Here is a 17,170-nt window from a genome sequence, read left to right as displayed (position 1 = left end):
AAATGTAGGCATCCCTCAAATAATAAAACACTTATATTAAGCTTAAATTTTTAAATGTTAATTTAATTTCCTATTAAATAATTTAGTTCCCTCCATGTCATTTTAAACAAATTAAATTTCCCTCTCTAGCCCTGCATACCAAATTATAATCCCAATCTATCTGTCAGGTAACACCCTATAAATTCATCAACCGCGCTACACGTCTCTCGGTTGCCAAATCATGCTCTACCACAAAATTTTCCTCGCCACTAGACTGATAATTGCTTTCTTGCCGTAGCGATAACCCAATATATTTTGTTAAAAACACTTGCGAAAACAATACCATCTCCTTCATTCAAGACTTCCACACATTACACAACCCTAAAGAAAACGATATCCAGTGGCGATTTAGGGTTAGTCTATCGGTGTTATGCTTACATGCCCTCAGGAAGTCGACTCCACCACTTACCGCATCGCCATTGTCGCCACTGATCAGGCCCTCATGAAATTGACTGACAAGCAAAGGAAATCATATTCCATAGCAGAATTCCCTAGAAAATACCTACGAATGGTACTTCCATAGCAAAGCAACTATGGAATTGGTTTCCGTTGAAAAAGTTTGTTGCATAGTAACCACGATAATTAATTCCATAGCAGCAGTACAACAGAAAGTGATTTCGTAAAAAAAATTCGTTGGTAAATTGCTACGAATGTTTTTTCCATAGAAATATCGGTAGCATAATACCAACGGATATGGAGTCGGTAGCATTTTCCCTAGCAAGTCTCATGCTCGCTACCGGAAATAAATGTCGTAGACAATGTGGTAGCAACCTTGTTATGGAATGACATTCCATAGCACAATCCATTGTAGATTAACAACGAAAATACGTTCCGTAGCGCCCTTCCCTAGAAAAATCACGTTTTTCTTGTAGTTTTAGATTAATAATTATTCTATAAAAACCATAAATTTTCAAAAAACGTTTCAATTTTTACCTATTATCCGGTTACCAACCAGTCATCCTATGTGGCATGCTGATATGTTGGTTTTTGCTGACATGATTGTAATCCTTAGTGAGGATTTGTGCATGTGGAGTATCGAAGAAGCTTCTAGTAGTCTTTACAGTATTAAATACATAGGAAGAGGTTCCAATAGAGAGGATAGGGGTAATAGAAGATTGAATTATAGAATGAGAGGTGGACAGAACAACAGGATGGACGTTACATGTTGTAACTGCAAAGAGAGTTGTCATGTTAAAAATCAGTGTTTAAAGCTCATGACAGATAAAGGCCGAATGGAGATGAATATGGCATCAAATTTTGAAGGCGAAACACTTATATTTTAATTTGAAACCATAATTGAATCATGAGTCTTGGATGACTTTGGGTATGTATTAGACTCTGTAGAATGTAAATTTCATTCCACACCTGAATAGGATATTGATATCGGTATGACAACTTGATAATGACGTTCATTATGCTACGTTTGGTGATAACAAAGGGAAAGTTAATTAGGGAAACCTAGTTACTCCTAAAGGTAATAAATTAATGGGTTATATTATATATGGTGGAGGTTTCTGAAGATGAAACATTCGTTATCAAAGGAATTACGGCATCTACTATATGGCACAACAGCTTGGGCATATGAGCGAGATGGGAATGAATATGCTAATATAAAATAGAAGAATGTCATATCTGAATACTATGATAGTTGTTAATAAGCCATGTGTATTGGTAGATAGAAGAGAGACACTTTTGCGAAGATGGGTAATCCGCACAAGACCAAAAAGTTAGATTTAGCTTACTCAATTGTTTACAGTCCCACTTCAGTTTCTTCGGTGGGAGGATCACAGTATAATGTAAGACCCATCACTAGTCAAGGGATAAGTGAAAGTTCATGAAGAAATGAAAGCTCTGATAAATCTAGAGATAAAGAGAGTTCGAACGATAATAGTTCGGAGAGTGAAGTTGAAGATCATGTAGAGACTATACCTGCTATTTTCTTAAAAACCACTAGAGAATAAAGAACTTCACTTGTATATTCTCCATCAACTGAGAAATGTATACATGGGTCATATCAAGAAGCTATCCATCAACTTAGAAATGTATACATGGGTCATATCAAGAAGCTAAGTGGTGGTACTTAAAGTTTGATAACTTCATGAACAAGGGCGGGTACTACAGACTTGAGGTAGCTCATTGTTGTTACTTGAAGAGATTTAGTTCCTCCTACATCATCCTCGTGTTGAATGTTGATGTCATGTTGATTATTGGTTCCAATACACTGAAGATCAATAAGCTTAAAATGTAGTTATCAGGGGAGTTCAACATAGTGAACAAAGGAGCTATTAAGCTGATGGAAGTCCTTAGTACGGTGAACTCGACATATGAATGTACCAAGATGTTTACCACTAAGAAGTTGAAGCTTTGCATGGATTTAACTAGCCTTCCTGAAGTTTGAGGAGAATGGTTGGTAGGAGAGAGAGAGAGAGAGAGAGAGAGAGAGAAAGAAAGAAAGAAAGAAAGAAAGAATGAATGAATGAATGATAAGGAGTTTAATGGTAGGAGAAAAACAAGGTGTTCAAGCCTTCAAGTGGGAGATTTTTGGGGTGTGAATACATAAGCAAAGGTACTCTTAGTGAAAAAATGTGCTCTTAAAGATTAAAGGTACTCTTGGTGAACAAATGTGCTCTTAAATATTAAAGGTGCTCTTGGTGAGCAAAGATTCTCTTGGAGAGCAAATGTGCTCTTGGTGAGCATAGGTGATTTTGGAGAGTAAAGGTGCTATTGGAGTGTAAATGCACTATTGGTAAAACAGATGTGTTCTTGTTCAAAGGAATGTACTATTAGGAAGAGAATGTGATATTGGAGAGATAATGCAAAGTCTACAACGTTCCAAGCTTTTAGAGGATGAGTTGAAAGCATCTGAATGCGCTCTAGTCATCTAGGTGCACTCCAGGTTCATTAGGATTCCCTGACCTGTGACATCCCCATTTTTTACAACCAGAAAAGACCTTTTATTTTTGCTTATTTTAATAACATAGTATTCTTTATATAGCAGAATTTTTCCCATAAAAAGTACTTCCAAAGAAATGTTTTTCTTTGATTATTAAAACTTGGGATGTTATAACTGATACAAGAAACATAAGCATAGAGTTAACCATTATTTTCCTTACAACATCTAATGTCCTACATTTCCCCAAATCTCTCATCATTTCCAAACATCAAATACATTCGTATCGATACCTATGATACAAGGAAACTGAGTATGTCAGGTTGGGAAAATTGGTGATTACATAGGGTTTTCAAACCACAATAATATAGTTAATATGTTTAATTATCAAATAGTTAATCTAATTACCCCTCCTCATTATCTTCTATTGTAGATCCTTAGTTTGAGTTTGAAATCACACGAGCGGTCATCCAAATTCCTCAAACTAGGGCTCTGATACCAACTTTTAACGTCCCAAAAACCATGGTGAAAGCTTTCAATTATTAAAAGAGAGGTAAAATCCATTTTCACAAAAGTAAAACACCATAAAAATAATTGTTTCACAACACGAAATTAAATCGAAGTATGGTAACATAAAATCTCTCAAAATCATGAAATCTATTGGATGGTACGTACGTACAGTCACGCCTTTGCTTTTCCAGTTGGGTTTTTATTCAAAAATAGTTTTAAAAACTCAAGAAATTTAGCAAACTGAAGACTTAAAATTTGAACAGCATAACTAATTTATTCCAATCAAGGATCATCTTGCAAAAGTTGGAAAGAAAAAAACAACCAAAGAGGAGATAGAAGAATAACAACCTTTGATGTCCTTTGACTCCTCAAGTTGTGCAAAAGAACCCTACCAACCTTCCTTAAATAGCATCTATATCCAAAATTCTAAAAATGCCCCTGCAGGAAGTCACGTGGGTTGCATGAGCTGGTCAGAAATTGGCATTTTTTGCTTCATAGGCCTACATCTTGGACTTCCACTAGCCTAGTCTTCTCCATCAGGTTATAAGTCCAAGAATATTCAATATAGCATCCAAAATCGACTCAATTCACCTCCTTTTAATCACCAATAGCTTGATCACCTGTTTGATCAACCAAATCCACTTAATTTTTGTTTCCATCTTATTTTAGCCCAATACCTATATTTTATTCAATCTTCCATTCACTAACAAGCCTATTTGTATCACCTCTAGAAATCACATGTAACATCGTGTTTCGAATTGTTCCCATCTTGAATTAGTGATCAAAGGTCAGGGTATTATCAGGCTTTGGAACCTCGAGGGTTTGAGTTTTGGACCCAGTTGGAGTTGAATAAGTTGTCTTGGTTGCTCGGGTATTCAGTTTGAGTTCTTAGGAAAAATGGTATTTAGGTCAATTGTCAGCTCGGGTTTTTATGGGAAGTGGATTTTAGTTCGGGATATTTTAAGTCAGGAAGGAATTGATAATAGTGTGGAGCGTCTTGATACCTTTCTATGGATATATGAACGGTTGGAATTGGAGTTGTATCAAGTAAGTTATAGCCTTTGGAAGAATTAGGGTTTTAGGAAAAACCCTAGTACGCGAGGCGTACCAAAGTGGTACGCAGGGCGTACCGAAGAGAATGAACTACGTGAGGCGTAGCTGGGAGGAACACGTAGCGTGTATGCGAGGTTGGATCAGGGTACGCGGCCTCGTACGCAAGGCGTATGAGGGTCAGATTGAAAACCCTAAATCCAAGGGTTGTACCCTATATAAGCATCCTTAAGTCATTGAGGCTAAACCCTAGCAACCCTCTACAGCCCCATTTCGTCCCTTAACCTCAGATTTCCTTGTGAGAGTGTTTCTTGAGCTTGGAAAGTGTATTGGTGGTCATTTAAGAGATCATCCAAGAAGGAGAGGATAGTGAGCAAGCTTGGTGTAGCATTGAGCTTCAAGATCCTGCATCTAGATCATCTTGATGAGCTTTTAGAGGTATAAAGCCTTAACCTTGCCATCTTATTCACTAGATTGGGTTAGGGTTTGTTATATTGTCCTCTTTTGAGTTCATAAGTCACCTCTTGGGAGTTTGAGAAACTCTAGAGCTTAGGAAGAATAGATCTGAGGTCCTTTAGCTCATCATTTGTGGAAGTAGAATGTCATTTTTGGAGTTTGGGTTCATTTGGGGAACGCAAAGTCACCAAGTCAGTGACTTTATGGTCTTAGACGTTAAGTAAGGATCAAATCTGTAATATGGACCATTTGTTTGAAGCATTAAGTGCTTAATAGCGAAAAGGACTTAACAGAAGAGTATGTTGGGCGTACAGACTGGTACGTGCAGCGTATAGGTTACGAACCCAGTACGCGCTGTGTACAGTTGAGTACGCCCTATGTACTCAGTTAGAGTGGGCTTCGCACATGTGGGCTTCGGTTTGGGCCATTTCTTGGACTTCTTTACTTTGGGAATTGGTGGGCCATCGGAAATCAGATAATTTTGGGCTAAGAATGTTTTTGGGCTTAAAGGGAAGACACATTTGAGGAGTTGGGCCCAATTTGGAAAATTGGGCCTAAGTAGGCCATAAATTGGCCTTGATGATTATGAGATATTGGACCATCAGAATGCCATGTGTTTGGACTAGAATAAATGGTTGGGCCTTAAGGTAAGACCGTGAAGAGGTTTGTGCCCAATTTGGAAAATTGGGCCATATGTTGGGCCTTGGTTGATTATTTGGCTTTTGGGCCTTCAGAGTATGAGTTTGGGCCTTGGTTTTGAACCAAGCTAGTTTAGGGGTAAAATGGTCCATTTACCCCAAGTGTGGATTTATGGTTATGCATTGAAACTCAAATGGTCGACGCTCTCTGTCACCAAGTAGATTTTCATCCTCCTCAGCGATATAGAAACCATAAAACTTAGGTGGACGACGCTCTCTGTCACATCTACAAGGAGGTGATGGAGGCATGTTAAATTCCTCAACAAGTATGTCAACATTTGGTTAAGATCTAGTGCTAACTTCATATTATTCATTAGTTAACTCTTGAATTTTATCACGATCAATTTGACTCTTACTGGTTCTTTTAGATATCGTATCCCTCTCTCTGAAGACTACACTTCAAGCAACAAACACTTTGTTCTTAGAGGGTCTGTAATACAAATATTTAAAGGACTTGTTAGGAATATGTAATGAAGTAACACTTCTGTGATCTAGGTTCTAGTTTGTTCATCTCTTTACGCTGAACGAAAGCCTCACAACTTCATACCTTAATATGTGCTAATGTGGTACGAGTCCCAGTCCATATTTCATATGGTGTTTTTGTGACATCCCCTAATTTCTCGGCCATAAAAGACCGATTTAATTTATGCTTTTTAAAATAAAATCAGAGAAATCTTTTTAAAAGATGTTGCGGAATTGGTCCCCAAAACAAAACATGATAAAAGTTTATCAAAACCTTCTTTAAGAAATGTATAGTTTCATTTCATATCAAAACCTCGGGATGTCATGTTCCGATACAGATCAAAAGCATAAACAAGACATTATAAGCCTTTCAACAGTTATTTACAACTACTGGCCTATAATCCAAAAATCTCTCATCGTCCTCCGACTATGCTCGGGGTCCACTACCCGTAATCATAAAAAAACTGAGTGGTTAGGTCTTGGGAGCCTGTTGAGCATATAGGGTTTTCAACCCACAATAATAATAAACTTACTAAGTTCATCAATCAACAATAACCCTGATTACCGGTTCCCGTTATCCTCACTTTACGTCCCTAAACACTTATCACAAGGGACCTAGCCTATAGAATATCATCGGGATGGACACTACTGCTAAGGGGTTTCCTCAGCCATACATGTACTAAGGGAAACCATGAGGGGGGTGGAGTACAGCAAATAAACACTCAAGTTCATTAACACCTACAGGTTGCGGGCCTGCTAGTGCTTCCCACTGGACTGTCTAGAAAGTCTGTGGTCGTCATCCAAACTCTGCTAGATGACTGAATCAAAATTCACAATGAGGCCTCTCATCAGTTTTATTTTATCACACATCACTATCTATCCATGTTCTACCCAACATATTTTTAGATAAAAATACTTATACAGTTTAAAACTCGTATAAAACATCAACTCATTAGTCACCTCAAATAAACAATTAATAAATTTGCACATAGCATGTATTATAAGGTAAATACTTCATATCTATGTGTAAAATGAAAGTGACTATACACTCACTTGATTTGATGATAATCGGGCAGCAGTTCGTTTCCTAAAATAATCATTTCTAATAAAATAAGGAGTTTTATTGAGAAACCGGGCTCTGCAAAGGTCGGGCTTCGAAACCGAAAAGATAAATTTCCCGGGCTTCTCGGGCACTTCGTGGAGTATTCCGGGTCTTATAATTGATACCGGGGCTTTGGGGGATGTTAAGATGAAAGAAATATGGGTTTAGGGGCTAAAAATGACAAGATTCCAAAATATATCTGGGAGGTCTCGCACCCTTCTATTTATAGGGGCGAGGCTTTTGATCCAAGGGTTGAGAAGAGGCCACACATCGCAGATCTGAAGCTCGCAGGGGATGGATCGCACATGGTCTGCGCATGCGAGGGGCTCGCTGTCGCCTCCTGATTGGACCGCGGTCTAGTCTGAGGCTTCGGACGTGGCTCCTCCTGCGAGGCTCGGACACGAGGAATGGAACACGTGTCGGACTTCTAGTGGACCGGACATCGGATGCGAGGGCAGGCGAAACGACTCGCCAGGTGACTTCAGTGACTCAGCAAATTTCGGATACGTGGCGCATGTGAGGCGAGGGTGACGTGGCAGCTCGTGAATATGCGAATTTTCTCGATTTTTGCGCCAAAACTTCTAAAATCCATAATTTTCGCATACGAACTCCGTTTTTGACGTTCTTTATATGCACGCGTAGGTAAAATTACGCCCTACAACTTTCGTTTAGACTTCGTCAAATAATTTTGACTTTAATTTTTATATTATTATTTTTAACAGACCAGGACAGGAAATTCGTTCAAAATTCATAACTTCTTCATCCGACGTCCGTTTTCGTCAGACTTTTTACCGTTGTGCTACTAATGACGAGACCTTCAATTCTCGTTTAGGTCGTGTCGGCTAAAAATCACTCGATCTAAAATTCGAGTTTTTAGTTGTCTACTGCTAAGCTGAAACTTCGAAAAATCATAACTTCCTCATACGAAGTCAGATTTGGGCGTTCTTTTTATCGAACTTCTCGGTTTAACGAATAATACGACTTTCATTTAGATCACTAAGGCTAAAAAGTAGTTTATCAAAAACTCACTTTTTACGACATTCGGCACCGTGTTGGTTTTGTCGCGAAACTTCAACAGGTCATAACTTCTTCGTTATAACTCGGATTTTGGTATTCTTTATATCCTCGAATTCCTTGTATCGACCATTACAACTTTACGTAAAGATATCGGGCTTATATCACACTTTAATTTTGATGCTTATTTTTATTCTAAATTAATTAAACCCCAATAATTAAGCATAAAACACATAATTCACATAATCCCTTTTTATTTCTTCAAAATGAGTTACAAAGGTTAACCTAGACTATAATGTCAATATTAATGCCTAGCCTAGAAACACGGGCATTACAGTTTTCAAAACCTTCTTAGTTATTACAAGGTTTAGGACATATGTTACGGTATCTAAGGCATAACCCCATAAACTAATCGGAAGTGGAGCACAACTCATCATATATTGAACCATATCGATTGGATTTTCATTTCTCCTTTCAGATATACCATTATGTTGTGGTGTTCTTGGTGGAGCAAGTTGTGAAACTATTCCACAGTTTCTAAGATGATCATAGAATTCATAACTAAGATATTCTCTACCTCTATCATATCATAGAATCTTAATTTTATTGCCTAGTTTATTATCTACTTCTTGTTGGAATGTCTTGAACACCTCGAAGGTTTCAGAATTATGTTTAATCAAATAAACATTTCTATATCTGTTGTAATCATCATTAAATATGACGAAGTATCTTCCACCATGTTGCATGGCAAGTCTGAATGGTCCACATACATCAGTGTGAATTAGGTCCAACAGATCTTTGCATCTTTCATAGTTACATGTGAATGGTGTATTTGTCATATTTCCAAGTAAGTAAGATTCGCATACATCATGTAACTCTAAGTCAAATGATTCCAATGTCCCATCCGACTGGAGCCTGGTGATGCGTTTCTTGTTTATATGACCAAGTCGAATATGTCATAGACACGATTTATACAAATTATACTTGGATGAATCAACACTTGAGATTAATCTATCATTTTTCCTCAAACCTATAATTTTTTCACGTATGTCATTGCACATATTTGCTTTAAAATAAAGATCATTGTTTTTGAAAACCAAAACACTACCATTATCAAATCCAAATGTAGACCCATTACGATACAACACATGAAAGGAAATAATGTTTCGTGCCATGAAAGGAGAATAGCAACGATATAATAAACTAACTGGAGAAACCACTAGACAAAACAAGCTCATAATCCATAATCATAGTAACTGCAACTTTTTTCTTGTTTCCCATAATCAAGTAGAGCTTATTGTGGCTTAGCTTTCTACATCATTTTAGTCCTACACATTAGAGAAAATATGATTACCATGTTCTATGTCAAGGATCCAAGAATCAGAACTTAAAGCAGAATGGAGTTCAATCATATAAGTATTTGAGGTGCCAATCTTAGAGGCTTTGTTCTTCATGATTTCCTTCGGGTACTTTAGGTAGCTACGTTTCCAATGTCCCTTTTGATGGCAGTAGAAGTAGATGGTCTCATTAGGGCCACTAACATGTGTTATGTCATAGTTGACCTTATTAGGGTTTGGGTGGGACTATCCAACTTTTCCCTTTACCTTGCCTTTGGGATGAAAGGTCTTATTTCTCTTGACACCATCTTCACTAATAGCCATAACATGAGTAGTAGAGTTGATGCTACGAGGTTTGATCATATTCGCGTTAATAGTTTTCAACATGCCATGTAGCTCCATCAAAATCTTTTCCGTGTTCTTCATATTAAAGTTCAAGATGAATTGATGATACAAACCACTCAACAAGTTGAGCACTATATTAATAGCCAACTCTTATGGAAAGAGAAAACCTAGACGCTCAAGTCTAGCAATGTACCCCTTCATTTTATGAATGTGTCGACTGAAAAATCCTCCATCTTGAAGCTTACACCCCAGAAAAGACTTCACAACTTCAAATTGTTCATGTTAAGCTTGCTTTTGGAACATTTCCTTAAGATTCTCATTCATACCGAATGAACCATATTTCTCAAAACTCTTTTGGAGCTTTGAAACCATGCTCACCAACATAAGACATGCGACTTCATTCGATTGATTATGATGTTTCTCATAATCAGCAAACTCTTTAATTGTAACATCTTCATAGGGATCCTCAGGGATATCCTCATCCAAAGCATACTCTTTCTTATTATACCTATGGTTGATCCTTAGCGAATGAATCCAATTAAGATAGTTCTTACCAATGAGCTTGTCCCTCGAGAGAAGTTGGAGTATTGAGACATTTGACAAAGAGGTATGTACAAAGGGAACAGTCACACTCGTACCAGTAGTAGACATCTAGTCTGATCGTGTAACACTCCATTCCAGGTATGAAATTATTTTCAATTGAGTATGATTTCTTTTTGGCCACGACGTGGTGAAGCCTCACCACGATGTGGCAATAAGCTTTTGGGCCGAGGGAGTTTAATGAACCACCACGACATGGTGATTTTGCCACGATGTGGTGGTGGCTGTTGGAGAAAACCCTAAAGTTTAAGGGTTAAGCCCCTATTTAAACTCTTTCACCTCTCATAGCCTCCCTCACATCAGCCTCCATCTCTCCAAATCGTCCCTTGTAAACCCTAGATCCCTTGCCTGAGTTTTTGGTCTCAAAATGTGTGTGTTTGGTGCTTATGAAGGAAGAAGGTGGTAGAAGATTTTACTGGGAGTCCAAAGCAACATAGTTCCATGAGTTTATCTTCCTCAAACATCTCAAGAAGGTATAAAGTCTTCGTATTGCTGAGTTAGTTGATAGATCTATGGATTTTGCCCACTTTTCTCTATGCCTTCTTGTTTTGGAAGTTTGAATCTCATAAAGCTTGCAACTTTATGAATCTCCGGGCCATTTGTAGCATTTGTCTCTTTGGATCTAATTTAGATTTGAGTTTTGAAGCCATGCATGGAATCTTGGCCCTTTTGACCTAATTTGACCTAATAAGAGTTAAAGAGATGCATTGGTCATTCATGTCTGAAAAGCACCGATTTTTATGATGTGTTTGGTGTTAGAAACACTTATGGGGCCTTTAGACAAGTAACCTTAAGGATTCAGTGAATATTGCTTAAGACATGTTGTGTTTTGGGCCTTAAAGTTGAGATCTATGCACTTTGGAGGGTTCTATTGGAAAAAGTTGGAAACTTTACCCATTTAGACCCTATTATGGTTCAAATTTGAGTTGGAAACCTTTTTGGATCGAAGAAAATGGTTGGATACGTTAAGCTGATGAAAATCTAGTTACCACGACGTGGTGGCGGGGCTAGTCGCGACTATTTTGTCGTATTCGACGCCACAACATGGTAAAGAGCTACCACGACGTAGCGGTCAGCTGAGTTGACTCTACTTGACTTTTTGATCGTTTGACCCATATTGACCCAAAGGGGTATTTTAGGTATTTTAGATTATTTTGAGAATTGGCCTTCTAATGGTTAGGTGTCGGTTAGACTCTTCGGATCGGGCCCATTATATGTTTGATGTGTGTAGTATGTGGTATTTGGGGGAAACTCACTAAACTTTGTGTTTATGGTTTTCAGTTTATGTTTCAGGTACTTCTGTTTCGAAAGGGAAGAGCCCAAAATAATTGTAAAGCACACACCACTCTATTCTGCATTTTGTGATTTACTCTGATTTTTTGTGATGTAGTGATACACTGTTGTCTATCTTGGTTGTATGATAATGTTTTGGATTTACCGTTTTATTAATTTTAAAATGAAGTTTTTGGGTCATATTTTTGGGACGTTACAGATTAGTTCCTTAGAAAAATAATTACATGATTATCAAAATTAATAAGGCTAGGACCCATATTTCACTCCAAAATGTGAAAAGGTTTGTCATAATCACACCACGAAGCTATTTAGGTAGGCAAACATTTTCCTATTTTTAATATTATGAAACTCTTAGATATGTCGAGATTTATTAATTTATGTCAATAGTATGTTAATCTCTATCATGCTCGTCCAACATTCATTACTGGTTTGTCGGTGATCATGAATTTAGATGGTAAACCCACCATGCAATAAACGAATGGTCTTCGGCCTAAGTTTCACTTGATTTATCACGGCTACCATGTCACCTCAAACATAATCAAACCAACGTGTTGGCTATAGGAACTTCCTTAAGCTAGCATATTATAATTATATGTCTATTTATTCATGGGTAGCATGTGATTTACATTTTTTATTAAAAGGGATTTTTGTTTTATTTTAGTTAAAAAAAAAACATTTTTAACTTTTGAAAGCATCAATTTTGAATTTAAATAAACATTAAAATAGGAAACATGCACCAATTTCAAACTTCATGGAACTTCAAACTCCAAAGTCCTTCACTTGGTCTTCGATCTTCACAACATTGCATTTTTTTGTTCTAATTTACAAAAATCTTAACTTCACTTTTACATTTAAAAGAAAGATTGCAAATTACAAAATAGAGAACTATTGAAGGCCACAAAGACTAAAAAGTACAAGTAAAATAAGCAACACATATGTCAAGTTGAGGCATGGTGTATAATGATCCATACAATTCAAACAAACAATTATTCGAACTTGGATTGCAATTTTTATATTAGAATAATAATCATAAAATTGAAAAAAGAAGACTTACGATTGTTTCAATGATCTCACATGCAAGGAACCATTAAAGCAATAAAGTCTCAATTATTGACTTTTAATTAATAAATAATAATTAAACGATTAAAACAATAAATAAATGATATATATCGTTAGTAAATTATATGATTTGCACAAGTTCACATATCTGAATTATATGCTCAACAAGGTTAAACAGATTAAGATTAAACAAAACAAAAAAAAATGGGTACATGGATCACTGAAGTGTGACACATCCAGCGCAAAGCATGTCGCGTCCACGAATGCATGCAATATTCCAGAAAGACACCCTACACTTCACAGGTAGGGTTTTATAATCGATCAAAAGTGTGTCACATGCCAGAAGGATGCACCGTGCCTTATCGAGCAGAAAATGATTTTTGCAAATTCTAAACCCTAAATCGTTTTAGTTTTGAAACGGTTTAAACTTTAAACAATTATAAACTACTAATTAGATGCAAACATAACTACAATAGATAAAACCCATATGTGCAAAGACATTAACAAAATGGCTCTGATATCACCATTGGGTTATGAGGTTCTTTTTGTCACAAAGACACAAACACAATGGAAGCAATTACAATAAAAAAAACAGTAACTCATAAGAAAAGAGTCGGATATCTTGTACAACCAATCAATACAACATAATATACAACCAAAGAGGTGGAAAAGGAATCATCCATTCGTAGTCTTTAAGTTCTTCTTTCTCGCCAGTTGAACAGATGGAATAAAACGCAAAGGAGGATTCCTCTTCTGTGACCACACCCAATAAGCAAATAAGAAACATTGGAAACCACAAACTGAAACCCTAAATAGGGTTTTTTTCTTGATGTGTGCCGCGTCTATTGAGAACTTGCAGGGTTTTGAGAAGGTCAAAGTGTATCCGAATTTCTAAGGGTTTTTCTCTCTTGTGGTCAACTGCAAACCCGGTTTATGAGACCTCTATTTATAGGGGAAGGATTTAAACTCTAAGGGATAATTACTTACCTCTATTTATAGGGGAAGGATTTAAACTCTAAGGGATAATTACTTGATAACCAAGTAATTATCCTTAACTTTGATAATTATCTTACTTTCAAATTCTTCCACTTAAGCCTTTTATATCTACAAGTTTCATTTAATTAATTAAAGAGTTAATTGATTAACAAACAAGATCCATATACTTCTTCTATTAATCAATATTTCTCACATTTATCCTTGTGTGTAACCCAAAAAGACATTGTCATTAATATTAATATTACCAACTTGTTATGCCTGTGAACACTATATTCCAACAAATACAAGAAAATTGTAAGTTACAACAATCATTAAATTGTGGCATACATAAAGACAATCTTGACTATATATGGCATCATATATATATATATATATATATATATATATATATATATATATATATATATATATATATATATATATATATATATATATATATATATATATATATATAAAAGAGCTAAAACACTAGCCATGAGCAAGTTGAAGAGAAATCTATTAAGCCTTAGAGGACCAAACCCACGTATGTGGCAAAATATGGGGATGACTTGTGGCTAGGGGTGAAAGGAAAAATCATTAAATTACAAAACTATGTACAATATGTATACTATGTATGTATGTCATAATAACCATCTTCTAGTAACTTACTAAACCCTAAGTGTCTTTTCAGCGTATTTATGTCATAATGACCATCTAGTATCTATCAAAGATAAAACCCACTTACAACCCTCCCCCTCTCCCCCCCCCCCCCCCCCCCCCCCCCCCCCACACACACACACACACATTCATACAAAAGGAAGACATTACATGTGCAACTAGTGGCAAATACGACCTCATTAAACTAATAAGGCGGCATATCTTGCAGGACTTTCAGAGAAGCAAAACGGTTATGAACTTTTGGGAGAAACAATAGAATCATATGAAAATAAGGGAGGAATAGTCGAACAGTTGTGTGGATTGCCCCATGCACTCAAAAAAATGAGAAATATCCAAAGAACTACGTAAATTGCCTCATAACACTCAAAAACTGATTTCACAATTGTATATTAGTAGGAGTAGGGATTAATATGTGGAGAAGCTTAAAGCCCCATTTAATATCATAATCAAGCTTCATCAAAGGACGGTGATGGACACATTGATTGACAACCTGATCAGGGCTTTGTGAAGGAAGTTAAGTTTATGGTTTGTTTAGTATATTTTTGGCAAGGACATCAATGTGTTAATATCATAATCAAACTTCATCAAAGGACGGTGACGAAGGACACATTGATTGACAACCTCAATGCTTTATGAAGGAAGTTAAATTTATAGTTTGTTTATTATCTTTCACCGATGTGTTAAGCTTGTAAGTTATGTTGCTTTAGATCTTTTTTGGGAAGTGGACGTGATAAGGATGTGTAGTATTTTCTTCTGAATAGTATTTAATGTAATCAGTACTCTTTCATTCTGAAGAGGATGCCATGTGAAGCCTTGTTCAATGAGAAGAAAGGAGACGATGAAGCATTCTTGAATGAAAGGATATGAGACGAGAGAAAGAGAGACAAAAGAAGAAAACATGAGAAAAAATGGAGTGTCCAATCTTGCTTCTAAATGTCACATTAGTGCCAAGTTCACCCACGTGGGAAGTGACAACCGGTTGAAACCAGCTCAAGCGGCTAAATAATGATAAAATTGGAAGTTTAGATACTTAATTAGCACGATTAGAAATTTAGTAACTAAAAAGTGACAATTTTAAGACTTTCATAGTAACAAATGCCAAAAGTCTTATATGAAGACCGCATCAAATTCTAATGAATACATTATGTCTCTCCTTTAGTGACAAACAGTTAGGGACTTTCTTTTCTATTTAGTGGACTTAATGAGTTAAACATTTAATCTTGACAGTTATATATAGGGATGAGCAAAACCAAACCTAGAAACCAAAAAAACGACAAAAACCGATAAAACCAAAATCGAAACTAAAATAGAAACCGATGGTTTGGGTTTGGGTTTGAGTTTTTTAAAAACCGAAATATTAGGTTTGATTTCAGTTTTACAAAATGCAAAAACCAAATCAAACCGAATTTATAAAAATATATATTTTCTATACATATTTTGTAAAACTATATTAGAAACTTTTTCTAGCTCGATTGGTTCAACACGTCACTCATAGACCTTGTGGTCTCGTGTTCAAGTCTTCTTGTCAATGTATTTTGTTCAAGCCTTTGAATTTTATTATGTTATACAATGTATCTCACATCAGTGGTGGGATGAAACTCTCTCTTATCTCAACCCTTATATTATACACCACCTTCCTCTTTCATTCTAAGGTTTAAGGTATCCCACATTGATTGTGGTATAAAACCTATGCCTTCCTCATCATTCTACATAAGATTTATCATACTCTTGAGAAAGTTAGCTTAGTCCAAACCTAAAATTTTGTTAAATGGCGACTTAGTTGCTAAGTTTAAGATTTATGGGTTTAAAATCAATGAAACCGAAACTGAATCGAGTACAAAATCAAGACACCGAAACAATTGGTTTTGGGTTCTAGTTTTCTAACAATCAATAAATCGGTTTGTCGGTTCTGTTTTAGGTCAAAATAACTCATACTCACCCTTAGTTTGTATATGATGGTTGCTCTTTTTTTTACTTAATCTATACTGAATGACGTTAAACCAAAACAAACACAGCTTAGCTTACTATACGAAGACATTAACTCTTTCCCTATTTGTTCTGTTCTTTTTCTCTCATCCCCTTTCACATTAAAATTGACAAAAAGTGTTAATGGCGGGGTTGCTCTGACTCAAACAACCCTTAGAAGCGCAACACTCCGGTAACGGATCCTTTTGCAGATGAAGGAGCAGAGCGTTCCCCGGTCTCTTGGCAATAGTTTACCTTTCTAATGTTCTGCCTTGATGAGTGGGAGAGGTAGCCGAATTAGGATATCACTACTGGCACGGACTGCGTAGGAAGTTGCTTATCTGTCAATCATGTTGGGTCTGCCGCTCAGTTGAAAACTATGAAACAAGTTTGTGGTAGTTCAAAACTGGAATTGGCACAATTACGTTTATTAGAAGTGGACAATCGAATGGTTGTACCAGCCAAAAGTCATCTACGTATCGCCGGACCGCCCCTGCAGACGAATAATAGGTACCACCACTCCAGGCAGAGTTAGTGAGCCATGACTTAGTTTCTGGATTAATACGGTAAAATCAACATTTATCTTCGTTCATATTGTTTAAGAAAGAAACATGTCTTATCTGTTTTTAACATAATCTAAAGAAAATGAGGATATGTTATCTTTAATATACAAAACCTAACGAATGAAAAAAAATAG

Source organism: Lactuca sativa, chromosome 6 (assembly GCF_002870075.4).
Source record: "Lactuca sativa cultivar Salinas chromosome 6, Lsat_Salinas_v11, whole genome shotgun sequence".
In the NCBI taxonomy this organism is placed as follows: domain Eukaryota; kingdom Viridiplantae; phylum Streptophyta; class Magnoliopsida; order Asterales; family Asteraceae; genus Lactuca; species Lactuca sativa.
Note: the sequence above shows the minus strand (reverse complement) of the source record.